Source organism: Sinohyriopsis cumingii, chromosome 5, assembly GCF_028554795.1.
Source record: "Sinohyriopsis cumingii isolate HCF-2022 chromosome 5, ASM2855479v2, whole genome shotgun sequence".
NCBI lineage: Eukaryota > Metazoa > Mollusca > Bivalvia > Unionida > Unionidae > Sinohyriopsis > Sinohyriopsis cumingii.
The window spans coordinates 33497155-33512052 of record NC_142965.1 but is presented as its reverse complement, the minus strand read 5'-3'; the positions used below and the strand labels follow the sequence as shown (position 1 = coordinate 33512052).

Below are 14898 nucleotides of genomic sequence, written 5' to 3'. Positions count from 1 at the left end.
AAATGTGCACCTTTCAAAAAAGTGCTAGCTCTACTTGGTCATTTTCACTTCCTGAACTTCAGAGGTCAATTGTATAAAAAAGAGCCGATAACTTTTCTTACATTTTATGTATTTGGTAATTCATTCATTGCACTTTCAGAAGCTGGTATTGTCTAGTCTGGCAAAATTCATTTTCCCTATTTTAATAGCTGCTATGTATAGTGTACTTTAGACTAATTCAGACTGATTTTTTAACACAAGGGAGCAGTCATTTTAGTTAGCAGTGTGCTTAAATCATGTAAAATTTCCAAAAGTACAATATCCAAAAGAAATATCATCCACATTACATTAATGTAGCATAGAGGTATGCAAACATTCTCTCCACTGTGCATGTTTTAAATGCGAACTACTTCACCTTACATACGTCACTCTCTCAAAAGTACATATTATCTGGTGAGCGCCACCTAAGCCGCGTTATAAAAAATTGTGACGTCATCGCTCTAAGTCTGTTTATACACAAATGCCATTTTAGGTGTCTTGGGCATAATCTGTAGAGGATTCCGACTAAAATGTTAAAGTGACTTGAATATGACTATATTTTCCCCTTTTATTTGCAAAATTTGTTTAACTAACACGTTCCATTTTTGTTGAAAAAGGACTTTAGATACAGTAGTTCTCGATTACTTCCGCCGATCAATATGCGGGCTCTTATTGAAAACAGTTCTCTGGTAAGTCAAGTGAATAATTCCTCAATGAAAATGGTTCTCACCTTTGACAAATTGAATTTAATAAATTTTGGATACGTTGATTGATGCATAAAGGCTTTGTTGGTTTTATGCGACAAGACTGTATCAATACCATGCTCTTGATCAATTTACCGGATGAGGCATTATATTTTCAAGAATGCCCGAATTGCAATGAAGAGATGTAACCAATTTGAAAGTCCTGTGCGAGTATTAAGGACTTGGACAGCGCGCGTTGAGGTCTCACTGGACAGTTTATATGGTGAATTTTCATCCAACAATGACCTATTGCAGAAAAATGAGAATAGTTTTACAATGAAGACACAAATAAAAATAAACTAATGATTTTTATAGAAAGGTTACATGTAAGATTTTGACTGCGGCAATCAGGTTAATTCCTGATGCAAATGGTGGCTTTTATACTGAATCAACACTGCCACCAACCCTTAAATTTTACATGCATTTTTGACAGCAAAGAGCTATTTTGAATATTGTCCTGTGACAAGACAGCTAAAAGAATCAGTATGTGCCTTATGCATGAATAAAGTTCACTAGTACTATAACAAATTAGCATACTTTTCATCACCCCTCAACCATCAAGATTTTCAGATATTTACCTCTGTAGCAGACACACGTAAATACGTATGCCAAGTCGGCTGCTCATTTGCAGCCCAAGTTACGCATCTGATCTCCAATGTTAGTCTAATTGTGACAGGCAGTCACCAACAAGCCAACCTATTTCCAAGCCTAACTCAAAGTAAATCTAAACCATATTACAGATTTAGCTTCTGTGTAAATTTACAAATGCTAGGCAAGTGATAATTAGGTTCATGCCTTCTACCTTAAAAATTAGGGAGGTGTCAAAATACGAAACTATCCAGTGAGACCTGAGCCCGAGTCTGTGTAGCTGAAATCCAGTCTGATTAGCCGGTTTACAATTTTTCTCTCCTTTTGACTAATTTAACGTAGCATAATTTAGATTTGGATATTTTGGATAATTTTCCTTTGCAAAATGATACTGATGAAAATAACATTTAAAAACAAGTATAAGCAAAAATATATTCAGTTATTTGTTTCAGTTTGTATATGCTGCAGCAGCAGAAGGGGTCGACCGACCAGAAAGAAGTGGCGACGACTTGGGGGTTGGGAACCTTCCATCAAGCCCCCATTTTGCAAAGCGGGGCCTAAAAAAAGGTTGTTTTAAGCGAAGTAAAATTTACTCATTAATTATCCAAAGGCCTATCTAAGGCTTATTTACTATCTATGACCGCTCCGATGGCCTAGTGGTTAGACCGTCCTCCTCGGATGCGGGAGGTCGTAGGTTCGATCCCCGGCCGAGTCATACCAAAGACTTATAAAAATGGTACTATCAGCTGCCTCGCTTGGCGCTCAGCATTAAGAGGCTAGTGTTAGAACTGGTCGGCCTGGTGTCAGGATAATGTGATTGGGTGGAACATTATGCTACATGTCTGCGGCATGATGCCCCAGTGCTAGACATCACTATAAACTGCCACACTGCAGACGTTGTAGCGATATGACTGAACAATTGTTAAAGCTACGTTAAAAATCCAAATCACACCCCACACACACACATACACACACTACCAATGAAGTGGACAAACCCCAACAGACCCCATTGTATCAATCTGAGCATTGTATAAAAATAGCAAAAGGAAATGACTGCGACTAGGTTGATAGATGCTGAATATCTGTTGAATGACTTTCTTGGGTAATTGTTATAGTTTTGTCCTTTGTGTGTGAACAACCCAACCCACCCCGACGAATCGCTAAGTGTGTAAGGAAATTTTTGAGATTCAGAGGGCTGTCCAGTTCATTAACTTGTAATCAAGCACACACACACACAAACACACACACACACACCCGTGAACCCAGGGTGATATAAAATGAATACCCTTATTTGGGTTCGGAAGGGCCCAGACAAGTGCACCTGGGTTAAGGTTTACAAGTTTGCAATTATCCATTCAATGATATTTCATCTTTTTTTAATGCATCGCAGGCACACACACCCCTCCACTTATAATAATTTTTTTAAAACGTCGACAATATGTCAGTCACGTGTTCCTGGGATCGAACATGAAGTAAATTTCCACAGGCTGATCGAAAGATTGTCAGTAAGCTTTAACCACTAGGCCACAGTCTCTGTTAAAAATATTCTGCTAAAAAAAAATTACATGAATGTTGTTTACGTAATGTATCAGTACACTCGTACTTACGGATCGAAAATTAATAGTATACACGTATTTATATTACACTAAGCAGAGAATTTAAGTAGTTATGTCTAATCATAACAGGCATTAATTCTTGCCGACCGTGGGAAACTCCGTCTTTTATTATTAGCGATCAATTTGTCACAGGTATTTTTAGCCGGCTTGACACGTCACCTGATGATGTCTAATATGTGAGTCAAACTGGAATTCCGGCAATTCGCTGTAGCTGAAAAAATACGTTAATGTGCATACTGAAATCTTTTATGGTTGATGACCTAGTGATCTGTGATTAAATTGTTGTTGTAATAATAACAATAAGGAGTGATTCTGCTCTTACTATGGGAATCAAGCAAGGCCACAATTATGTAATTTGTGGGCATAAAAAATGAAGTATTTAAAATAATTATAAAAAAAACAGTGAATGAGGCCTCGTTGGAACAAAACTGGACCAAAAGGAACATTATTTTTGTTCGAAATATCAATCCGAGCCTTGCATCAATGGATGTTACTGAATGATGAAGAAAACCTCTCTTTCTGAGTGAACTTTTTGATGTTGCTGAATTATTTATATTATTTGCTACACAGTACACCAATTTTGATTCTTTATCAAATTATTTTCCGGCTGCTGCTGATGATAAAATATTTATTTTTCTCCCATATCTAATTTTTTTGATGTAACTGAAAGCGCATTATTTTTGTTTTTGCTGGTTTTCCGTTTGCAAGGCTCTGAATGTTATTGCTTGCAAGTTTTCCAAGTGACTATCTTTTATATTCTTCAGTTGATGTGATCGATAAGAAGACCGTCATTCATCACTCCTCTAAAACATTCAAATATAAACCTATGTGCGAAATATCTTTTTATTTTTTTACTAAAATGAATCGCAATATCAGTTTGTATGTAACCTGTACTGATGACATTTCCAACAGATCTTTTTTTAAGTCGACAATTGTTGATGACACCGCCAGTAGTATGTAGAAATGGGGATTCTGGCTTAATTTTACCACTGCGTGATAAAGAGTGTTCAAGAGTGTTCCCATGGATCTATGTACTACTGATAGAAGCTTCTGGCTCACTGCGTAATCAAAAGATCCCCTTGTACATATACTACTGTTATTGGTTTCTGACTCACTTTTTATGTCCATAGTGGGTTTTGCACCACGTTGTGTAAGAGGTGTGCTTGTAATATAGCGAAGATGTCTCTTCGGTGTTATTCTTGGAGTGCAGATCGATTGGGATCAAGTGAGGAGTTTAGCAGTCCAGTATTGGAATTAAGTGACGAGAAGTCTAAGGAGTAGCTGAAGCGTGCAAAAAAGCAGATATCATATATAAATAAGGAGTTGAGTTATATGCCTAATATGATCTATTGTGAGGAGAGTGATGATGAGTACAAGAAGGAAGAGTGGGTGAGGCGCAGTCATAGTCATTAGCGTCCGGTGCAATGTTACAAGCAACAATATTACATAAAGAAGCTAAGGCGTTTTAATTTGACAGCGCTGAAGCGAGATCAGTTTTATCAGTTGCTGAGGAGAGTGACTAGAGTTCAGCTAGTGGGTCGTGTGAAATTTATAAAATTTGAGTATGTGTTCAAGCGTATATTTGAGATGATGTGTCTTCAAGAGCTAGCAGCTAATTGTAAGACTATATCTGGAAGGAGCATATGCGAAGCGTATGATAAGATTCTTGTAAAAGCATTGTCGCCTCAGGAAACTACGTCGTGGACGCATGAGACATTGACGTCAAAGATGTTGTTGGAATCCACGAGTTGAATTGTTCAGGATAACTAAACCATTTGACGAGCCACTTTTTTCCTTTGCTGGAGATGACTTTTCGACTCTGTACAGGTTTTGTGTTGGGTTTTTAGTAATTCGTGTTTGTGAAAGGAACCTTGGATCGAACCCCCCGAGGAATCTTTTAGCGTGTACGTGACTAGGATGGTTTTTTGAATTATTCGGTCCAGTTAGGGGTGTATCCCTTTTCGAATGTAGTTTTTGTCTGCTGATTCTGACGTGGTCACCTACTTTGAATTTGGATCTAAAAACTAAGACGTCTGTGACCGGGTGTTTTTTGTTTATCGAGGATGCTCCCATGGGCGTCGTCCTAATGATGCGATGACGCGTGTAATTGTACTGGTCAGCGATTTCTGGCAGAAAATCAAAGTTTTGGTTGATGTTATTGCTGGTGAATCTTTTCTTGAGAGTTTTTGAACCTTTTGACGACCGATGCTTGATTGGATTGTGTGTGCTGGACATGTCAATGTTATTTTTTTGAAGCCAGTCTGAGACGTTTTTTATAAAGTTCGCTGCCGTGATCTGCCCATACCTTTTTGAGCTTTCGTGCACCTACAATGTTATCAAATGTTTCAAAGATAGAATTTCCTCTTTTGTTTTTGAGAGGAACTACCCATGCATATTTGTGGAACACATGATGACCGTCATGATATATTTGAAACTACCTTTGTACGCGCTGTAATCTCTCATGTCGACGAGATCTGCCGACCACATATCGTCTGACGCGACCGTAGAAAATGCTTGCGTGCTGGTTTATGTTCAGTTTCAAAAGATCTCCTGCTGACTTTTTCATTTTACCTGGCACGCCTATGCCTAAATTATATTTGACTTGTCTGACTTACAAGAGCTCGGTCTACACGCTTTTAGAAATATTTAGGCTTGAGTTCTCATAAGTCCCTCAGCATGATTCGATCGCATCCAGCTTTGTCATCGGGATGATGTCTGTAACAGATGTCGTGTTGCATTGCGACGGCATCTACTCAGTAGTAGGGCTGTAAACCGAGCAGCGGCAGATCGTTTTCATCGAGTTGCTGTTCTAATTGATTCAACGGTCACGTGTAATTATGTCATGGCAACGTCGGTCCACCACGGGGTCTTGAAATTTTCCTATCAACGCATGGATGTCAACGGCGCCACCGAGAATGTGTATCTCTCTGCAGCATTTACAGTATCTCACGCAAAGATTTCTGTCCACGCGAAGGTCTTCGCACACAACTCTGCTGCCTATATTTTAGTTGTCCCTACCGCTGGTGACAGCGATGCTGACTGCGTTACCTTACCTTGACGATGTGTGATTTTTTTGGAACCACATGCTGCACACCTCGAATGGATAATGAGGCGATGATTTTTCGTGACCACCTCGGTGGGGACGATACTCTTCGTTCTGGTTTTAGACTTAAGGCACCACGAGTTAATCTTGGCTGTTATGTGTTTTAGTTTACACTATTTTGCCAACTACGCTGTTTCGAAAGTTGTATGATCACTTCGATGGGTGGTTTTCTTTCGTACCATCACTGGATTTAATCGATGAAGTACCATCAACATATGATATCGTTAACATCCTGATGCTGTAATGAGTTGTACACTGCTCATATATGTGGGTACTGGATGTAACGCACAACCCCATCTGGTGGAGGTAAACCAAACGAATCGAAATACTCGACGTCGCTGTAACGTGCCATATCCATCGTAATAATTTTGCAGGTTAATCACACATCTCACGTTGGGTGTAATTTATTCAGGAAGCTGATTCTTAGAAAGACACCTCTGAAATTTCCAACGATGGGTACTAATTTCTTTTTCGAGGTCTATATTGGACAGAGGAAGAAACTATTTGCCGCGTTAAAACATTTTTTATCGTGCCTTTGTCTGGAAATACCTTTAGCGCGCGTGGTTCCAGGAAGTTAGAGTCCTTTTCCGACTCCGAGCATTCCTGGAAGTAACGTTCCATCGATTCCTACTAACCGGGGGTGGGGGTGGGGGTGATAAATCCTCCTTGTTTGGACAGCGGTGATGCCAACAAATTAAGAACAAATCCTTTTCGTGCTGCGGCATGTTCAGCTACTGATGTGGCTTAAGGATGGGTCAGCGTGAGACTGTCACGTCCTGTTAACGCCGACGACTTACGTTTGATAAATATGGGCCTTTTGTGCGTGACCTCCACATCAAAACTTTTCTTTTGCTGCTGTGACACCGTTAAATCTCCTGGCATGAACTACATTGTGTTATCTTTACTGCTATACATTTTTGTTTTCTCTTGACGGGTTTATTTCGATAACCTCGATTGACATAGCCAATTGACGATGTCACGACAGAACGTTTCTGGCGGAAGTTTCTGCTACGGGCAAAACTATTTACCATCACCGCTTTATGTATAGATCCAGTAATGGTTCCTGTAGCCGCAGCAAGTCCCAACTGAGCAAGAACCGAAGCAAATGGTTCGGTGTCATCATCTTGACAAATTGAATTGATGCGCTGACAGTTGAACCACAAGTTGTGGTTCCAGTACCACTTTGTCTCTTTGTGGTACGACGATCTTTTGACTTTGACTTTTTAGGCATTCTCTAATTTTTACATCCACATCCAGAGTCATGAATCAGTCAGATGTCATCAGGACGTAACACGTATGGACACGAAAAGTCCACCTGATTTAGATATCGACCGCAGAATTACGGAGACGCTGAGAATTTTTAGATACATCGAAATGGAAAATAGTATGCAAATTGGCGAAACAGTTCTGCGATATCTGCGCGCCCGTATCCACGTCCTGATATTTTTGCATGGCTTCCATGATCATCAGATACGCACGGGAGTAGTTTCCTGTAGCCACATCAAAAGTACATTCGACATTCGAGTTCTCGTTCTGGATATTGTCTAGAACTGATGCGGACATGTAGGCGAGATAAGCCCAAAAGGTTAAACAAGTGCTTCTTTCCCATCCGGTTTTCGCGCCGTGCTGATAATTAAAGTGCCACGAACACATGTCTTGGAAGTTCGATGCCTGGATTGGTAGCTTATCGGCACGACGGGGTCTGCTGAGCCAGCGCAGACTAGTGCATGTAAATCCTGTTTTGCTCAATGTAAATCTTTTTGGTTAATCTGGCAAGCGTGGATTCTAATTGGAGCAAATGAGCAGTAGAACGTGTATTGTTTGGCATCCACAATGAAAGCCACGTCGTGGTGAATTGTCCGTCCGCTCTGTGCATGCACTGTGTGGGAGAATCTCTTTCCAGAACGAGCGTATGCTTAACTCCTCTTAACAGATGTCCGTGCCTACTCTGAAAAGGCTTCTCAATGGAAGCATCATGCAGATTTCGCGACTGGAATCCGTGAGAAAGCAAATCTTTGATTGTATGATTCGTTACGAGCAAAAGCACAATGGGTTCTGAAACGCTCTCCGTAAAGTTCAATAGCATTAGCCACATCAGTCACTGAAATCATATATTGAAAACAAGGTGGATAAAAATTCTCCCACGATTTTACCCCGTTGTACGCGTGACCGTCTCATTTTAACAGCTACTATTTTATCTGTGAATTTTTTTCCGTCAACGATGCCGACATACTTTGCGTCGGAGACACCATGCGTCACGCGCTTTTCGGCGCTATCAGATTTTGCTCTTACGTGCAGATAATAGGTGATTATTTCGTCGTTGTTATCGACGGCATTTCCAGATTGATCCGCGAACCACATGGTAATTTCTGAGAACGCGTACGTGTTCATGATAGGATAGTAAAAAAAGGGATTGGGATGAATGATGTATAATCGATCCAGGTGAGACGTTAATCGCCGTAGAATAAATCACGTCTGAGGCCGATCGGACCGACGATAACAATCCCTGAGCGATCAAGCAGCTGATAAGTATACTGTTCACGTCAGTGATGTTAGAGGGAAGATTTCCTTCGTGCACTCCATTTCCGTCAAAAATGGTATCAGCGCTAAAACTCAGGATGGATCCGATCATATTATGGATATATAATCGCACGATGTACCCTCTCGCGAGTGTGGTTATGGACCAGAACGTAGAGTAATTGGGTCCGATTGTGATATTTCGTCTTCGCCCCGTTGTCGGTGATCAAGCTGAAGATTTCTGTCGCGATATCGGTGATATTGTACCCGCCTGGCTAGATCATGATAGTTTTTGACGGACCTGCTCGTGCAGTATATGAAAACTCATTACTGCTCACGGTGACGTTAAAATGCTGTTCCATATTTCGGCGGAGATCAAAGCGATCTCGTACAACGACTGTTGGTTTAATTCCACCGGGGGATTATACCTCACTTTTGAAGTGACCGAACGTGAATCGAACAGATGTTGAAACGTTTAAGGCGACTCACGCGTCACTCATGCAGACGCCGCAGAAGTGTTTTCAGGTTGGACGAGCCGGAGCCTGTTAAAGTTGGAGATTGTGCTCGCCGTCTTCCCAGGCCCTTGTCTCCAACGCTGCGGTTGATGGACATTAGAGTCAGCCCGGCTAAGACGCTTAGTGGTTGCCTTGAAGGTAGCTAACTGTACCGCGATCACCGTCGCCCTGGCAGCAATAGCCAAGGACGTGAGACGAGCAAATAGGGGAATCGAAAAGATACCGACTTCTTTGCGATCGAAGACCGCACGAAAAACTGCTTTGTTGGTCACCCGCATGTGCATGTCCAGGGTGGCCCTCAGCATTATTCGACGCTAGAGCTAGACCGCAGCCAGTCACCCCGGCCAATATTTCAGGCTGCGAGTTTCTCCAATTGTTAGAGGGTTAGGACTTCAAAATGTCTTTTTGTAGGGCGTCACAGGCATGTATGTGCCCTGTGTGGACATCAAATCGTTTCTTTTTTGTTGCGGCGTGAGCTTGGAAAACCATCTTTTGTTCTCCACCACAAGAGAAGGACTGAAGATGTGATCTCCTTATGTTCTTTGTTATACATAATATATATTGAGCTCCATATCCCTGGAAGTTGGCCCCAAAAATTTTCAGTAAATCTATCCAGTGATGGAGCGGATCCATAGACAGAAATTCTCCAAGAGGCGCTGAAATCACTCGAAGTACATTATCTGTAGGTACAAAATAATGATACAATCGACAGCCATTGAACGTGTTTTTCTGTATATCCGATACTCAGAAATTTCTCCCCACCCACCATTTCACTGATTCCTCTCGCTCCGTCAAGATTTATTTCGTGGTTTCAACATATTCCCAGACATGGTCCATGTGTATATATATATATACATACATACGACTTAATACAACACCTGCTTCGCAAAGTTTTACTAAAATCTGCTAAAGGGCTGTAACGCTTCAATACTGCAGGTATCCACAACGACCTTTCTATTAATCCCATTGTTTTCGATTAATGCTGTCAATACATCTTGTAGGAGTCAAACATATCCATCTGTACAATCTTTCAAAAGAAAGATCGATCACGAGGTCATTTAGGCAAGAGCCGTAGGATCCAGATAAGAACAGAAGAGGCAATCTCCAAGTGGTCATTGTTATAACGACCGTATATTGAGCTTCGGATTTATCGAAATCGGTTAGAAAATTCGCCTTGTCTCAGCCATGTAAAGTTTCGCAAACATAACCGTTTTCTGTTTTATTTGTTTGTCTTGTCTATGTTTGGTATTTGCCTTTGAAAAAGACTCATTAAAGAGTCGAGATCGCTCAGGCTAGTTAGATAGTAGTTTCCCACTGTTCGTTGTCAGTTTATTACATGTATATATATATATGTCTATGTTTGGTATTTGCCTTTGAAAAAGACTCATTAAAGAGTCGAGATCGCTCAGGCTAGTTAGATAGTAGTTTCCCACTGTTCGTTGTCAGTTTATTACATGTATATATATATGTCTATGTTTGGTATTTGCCTTTGAAAAAGACTCATTAAAGAGTCGAGATCGCTCAGGCTAGTTAGATAGTAGTTTCCCACTGTTCGTTGTCAGTTTATTACATGTATATATATATATATATATATATATATATATATATATATATATATATATATATATATATATATATATATATATATATATATATATATATATATCTTAAATTAGCTACGAGATACGATTTTCAAGCCTCCTGCACACTCAGAATAATAACGTTAACGATCATGTGGATCAGCTTCAGTTTTTCAATTCAGGCATAACGAACCAAGCGATTAAGAAGTTGGGGTGGGGGAGTTAGGGGAGATTAAAGAAAGGAAAACGTAGTTTTCTTGAACCAAAAGGGAGGCATTTTTGAGAAAGTCACAAAGAAGGAAGGCACATATTCAATGTAAAGTCCCCACTGAACAAAGAAAGTGAAGTGCTTTAGCGTTTTGTCAATGCTTAGGTGCAGATGTGTCCAAACTGCTAAATAAAAAAGAAATGCGTTGGAAATTAACAAATGCAACGCAGATCTGAAGAGTTTGATAGAATATTGTTTATTAAAAATAAATTCCTTTGGCATATCAAATATTATTACATGATGTTCGAAATATAATTTAAACATTTCTTACACGTTTCAACTATTCAGGCAATATTGGAACGTTTGATTCAGTATCTGCATGTATAAATCTTTCCATTACCATTACATTACATGGAAGGCTTAGTCATTATGCCAGCCTCGCGTTCCATCCAATGCCAGTACTACAGTAATCATCCACATTATTCACATTTTGAAATGAAGTTTCATAAATGTGTACACCAGGCAACTACTATCCTCTCAGTCAAGAATTTATTTCGTTTCTGCTCAGAAACTTTTAAAGAACTTTCATAGATAAAAATCACTCTTAATATCTACGTCGATACGAATTTACTATAGTTTCTAAGACATCGTAACTGACATAGTTACTTTGTTTTCCCCTAATATTTGCATCAAATTGGCGTCGGCATTGTTGTTGTATTTTTAAATTTTTATTTTGTTTTCTGCTTGAATGGGTTGTGATCTCTGCATTTTCACACTTTAAACCGACATGATTAAATCACGTAGAGGAACAGATTTAAATAATCGTGTTTTAGGACCGTCTTACATATGTAAACAATTTTGAGTCAATAATGACAAGTGCAAATTTACACACATTTTGTTAGTGACTAATAACACTGAGATTCTTTTCTTTTGTTACCAGCCGGAAAAGTATTATTTTGACTAATTCGATTGCCTCTTTACATATAAGCATTGGAATTCGCATTGCTTGTGTTATAACAAATAAAAACTGTTATCAATTTCGCATTGCCGTGTTATAACAAATAAAAACTGTTATCAATTTATATCGATTATTTGTAATTAACTGGTTAAGTATTGAGACTTAATATAGAGATAGGGTTGTTGAGTACTGACTATTCCATAAACGTCTTAAACATAGTTTTCCGTTGCACCTTTGTCACGCATTTTTGAATCTCAAAAGCATCAACGATTACCTGTAAACCTGAAGAAAGACTTTCATTACCTTTACCTTAGGTAGTGCAAATCCGATTGATGCACTTCCAACTGGAGAAACATTTTCAGCTTACAAGGTACTACCTTTTTTGATGTAGTGCCCTATTACCGGCTGAGTAATTGCATTGTGTACACGTGGGTAGAGAACGAATATTACTGATCTTCTTATATTTGTGATGTATTGTGAATTGCCTGCCCTGGTACAACTAGTCTTAGGATGACGTTCATTTTACAATTGTTTATGATATCTCAAAACACTGCCTTTATCTAAGAAGACATAATCTGCATTATCCTTAATATTTTGATATTACAGGTTCAACCACGAATGGGTGGGGAAGGGAATAATATATTTGATTTCATATAAGATGTCCTCAAATTTGGGAAATGTTTATATTACGTTCCTTTTCATTAAATGACTTTCACAGAGTCGTCAGGTATGCTTACTATTCCATCCTGTGCAAAACCAAATCAAGATACCGTTAGACTCGACTTCTTCAGTTCTCATCAGCGTGTATTTATTTGTATGCAGTAACTGGAGAAATTTGTAAAAATGCTTTTGGTCCTTTGCGCATAATCATACGAATCAGAGTGTCGCTCTTTTCTTTAGGCATTTATGAGCCGTCTAACTTGTCTTTTATATCCATGTAAAAAATGGATTTCTGTATAAGCTCATCTACGAAAGGGTCAAGGTCATAACATAAAACTTCTTTGATACGTATCAAATTTTTGGAGATCGTTATTTTCGAAGAGTCACCCATCACTAAGCAGCATCTTTTGTGGAGCATTTTCTGTAAAGAGAAGTATAAACATTTATTGACCATTGACACGTTAAATAAAATATTCCAAAAGAAGAAAATGTATGTATGTATGTATGCATGTATGTATGTATGTATGTATGTATGTATGTATGTATGTATGTATGTGTGTGTGTGTGTGTGTGTGCGTGTGTGTGTGTGTGTGTGTGTGTGTGTGTGTGTGTGTTTAGGTATCGTTATTATTTTATGTAAGTGTATTCAATATTATATTCTAGGCATTCATCGTCGTCCAGTAAGTATGTTTCCATCGTTCTATGTTTATTTTGTCTACTTTGTCTTCTTTTTTGCCTTCTACTGCTTCTATATAGGTCAAGTCATTTTGTTAATTCCTCTGTGAGTGTTATTTGTGCGGTTTCCCTTGTTGTTTCACTTGATTCTGTCTCTGTTGATGTTATTTTAGGTTTTGATTTATTTTGCTGTTTTTCTTCTAATTCGTCTTGTTCACCCTGTCTTTGTACTTGCTTCCTCTTGTTTTCTTCCGTTGTTGTTTCTTCTTTTTGTAATCGTTTCTGCTTTCCTACGTTTTTTCTGGATTTGTTTCTGCCCCTATTCTTATTGTTGGTCATCTCTTAGTTGTTGTTTTGGACATTCTCTTGTCCTGTTGTTTTTCCCCATGTTGTTTTGTTTTTCATTATCGTGGTCATGTTTTCATGTTGTTGTTGGATTTGTTTTGTCTTGGTTATTGTTGTGGGTCTACCTTTTGTTGTTGTTTTGAGCTTAGTTTTTCCTGATGTAATCGTTGTTGTTGTTGTTTCGTCTGTTCTTCAGTCGCCTCGCGGGTTTGTTTTGTTCTTCATGGTGCTGTTGCTGTTGTTATTTCGCTGTTCTACCTGGTGCATTAGTTATGGAAAGATTTCTGCCGTCGCAACGTGAGTTTGTTTGTTTTGTACTTTTCGCCGCTTGAATCTTTTCTTGGTTACTCGGACATTTGTGTGGTGTGTGTCATGCTTTTTCGCACCTGTTACACGTTCTATGGTGGATGCAGCCTTTAAACCACGATTTGGCTAGGAAACCGTGAAGGTAAAATGTCCTCTTCATTCCTCTGAGTTTACTTCACTCTATTTTTAAGATTCTTGTTCAGTTGTATATCGTTGTTTGTGGAATGGATGCCAGTCTTGATGTTTCTACTTTTATTTCGAACGTTTTTTTCTTCTTCAAAACTTTCCACTGTTACTTCTAGGGGTATTTCCAGTGATAATCCGATAGATGAAGCTCTCCCGTTTTTTTTTCTTCTTCTCTTCTTTAGAATTATTGCTGGCTCTTTTACTATGACCTTTTTTCCCAAGATGTTGATTTTGCCACATCGTATTATTGGCAGGTTCCCTTTTGGTCGTAAAATATATCTTGTGTAGCCATTTCTGTTTATTGCGTAGGTTTGACTCATACCGTCTGGATTTATGACTTTCAGCTCTATCATGACTGTAGATGTTGATGGTATCCTATCTCTTGGTGTAGTAGATATGTCCAATTCTTCGGTGCCTTCTTTATAGGAACATTCCAGAAATGATCCATCATCTGTTTCTATTCTCTTTATCTTAAAGAATTTTTCCAATCTTCGTATCTCTTTATGTGCAGCTGCCATGTTTTCTTGCTTGTTTGTCAAAATGTCTTGTGAATAGAATTCACTCCTTGTGATTCGGTTCCATTTCAAATTGTATATTTTATCTTGAAAGTTATGTTTTAAATTTTCCATGATTCTGCTCAACTTGTCGAAGAAATATCCATGTCACATATCAAAAATTGGTGGATTTGCTCGCTGTTTGCTTTGTACGTACCATTGCCAATGATAAAGTAAGACTTTACTTCTCAAGAAGGAGTATTAGAATTACTTATTTATTTTAAGAGCATTGTCTCGCAACACTATACAAAACGGAAGCAAGAACGAATCCAATCTTTTATTTCGCATACATCGACAGCTGAAATTCCTCTCGTAAAGTAGAGAGC

The 14898-nt window shown here is 38.9% G+C and overlaps 1 pseudogene; it reads right to left on the bottom strand.

The window, feature by feature from the left end:
* Positions 1–14536, bottom strand: part of LOC149798906 (uncharacterized) — a 53015-nt pseudogene extending 38479 nt beyond the window's left edge.
* Between the last annotated feature and the right edge of the window lie 362 nt (positions 14537–14898).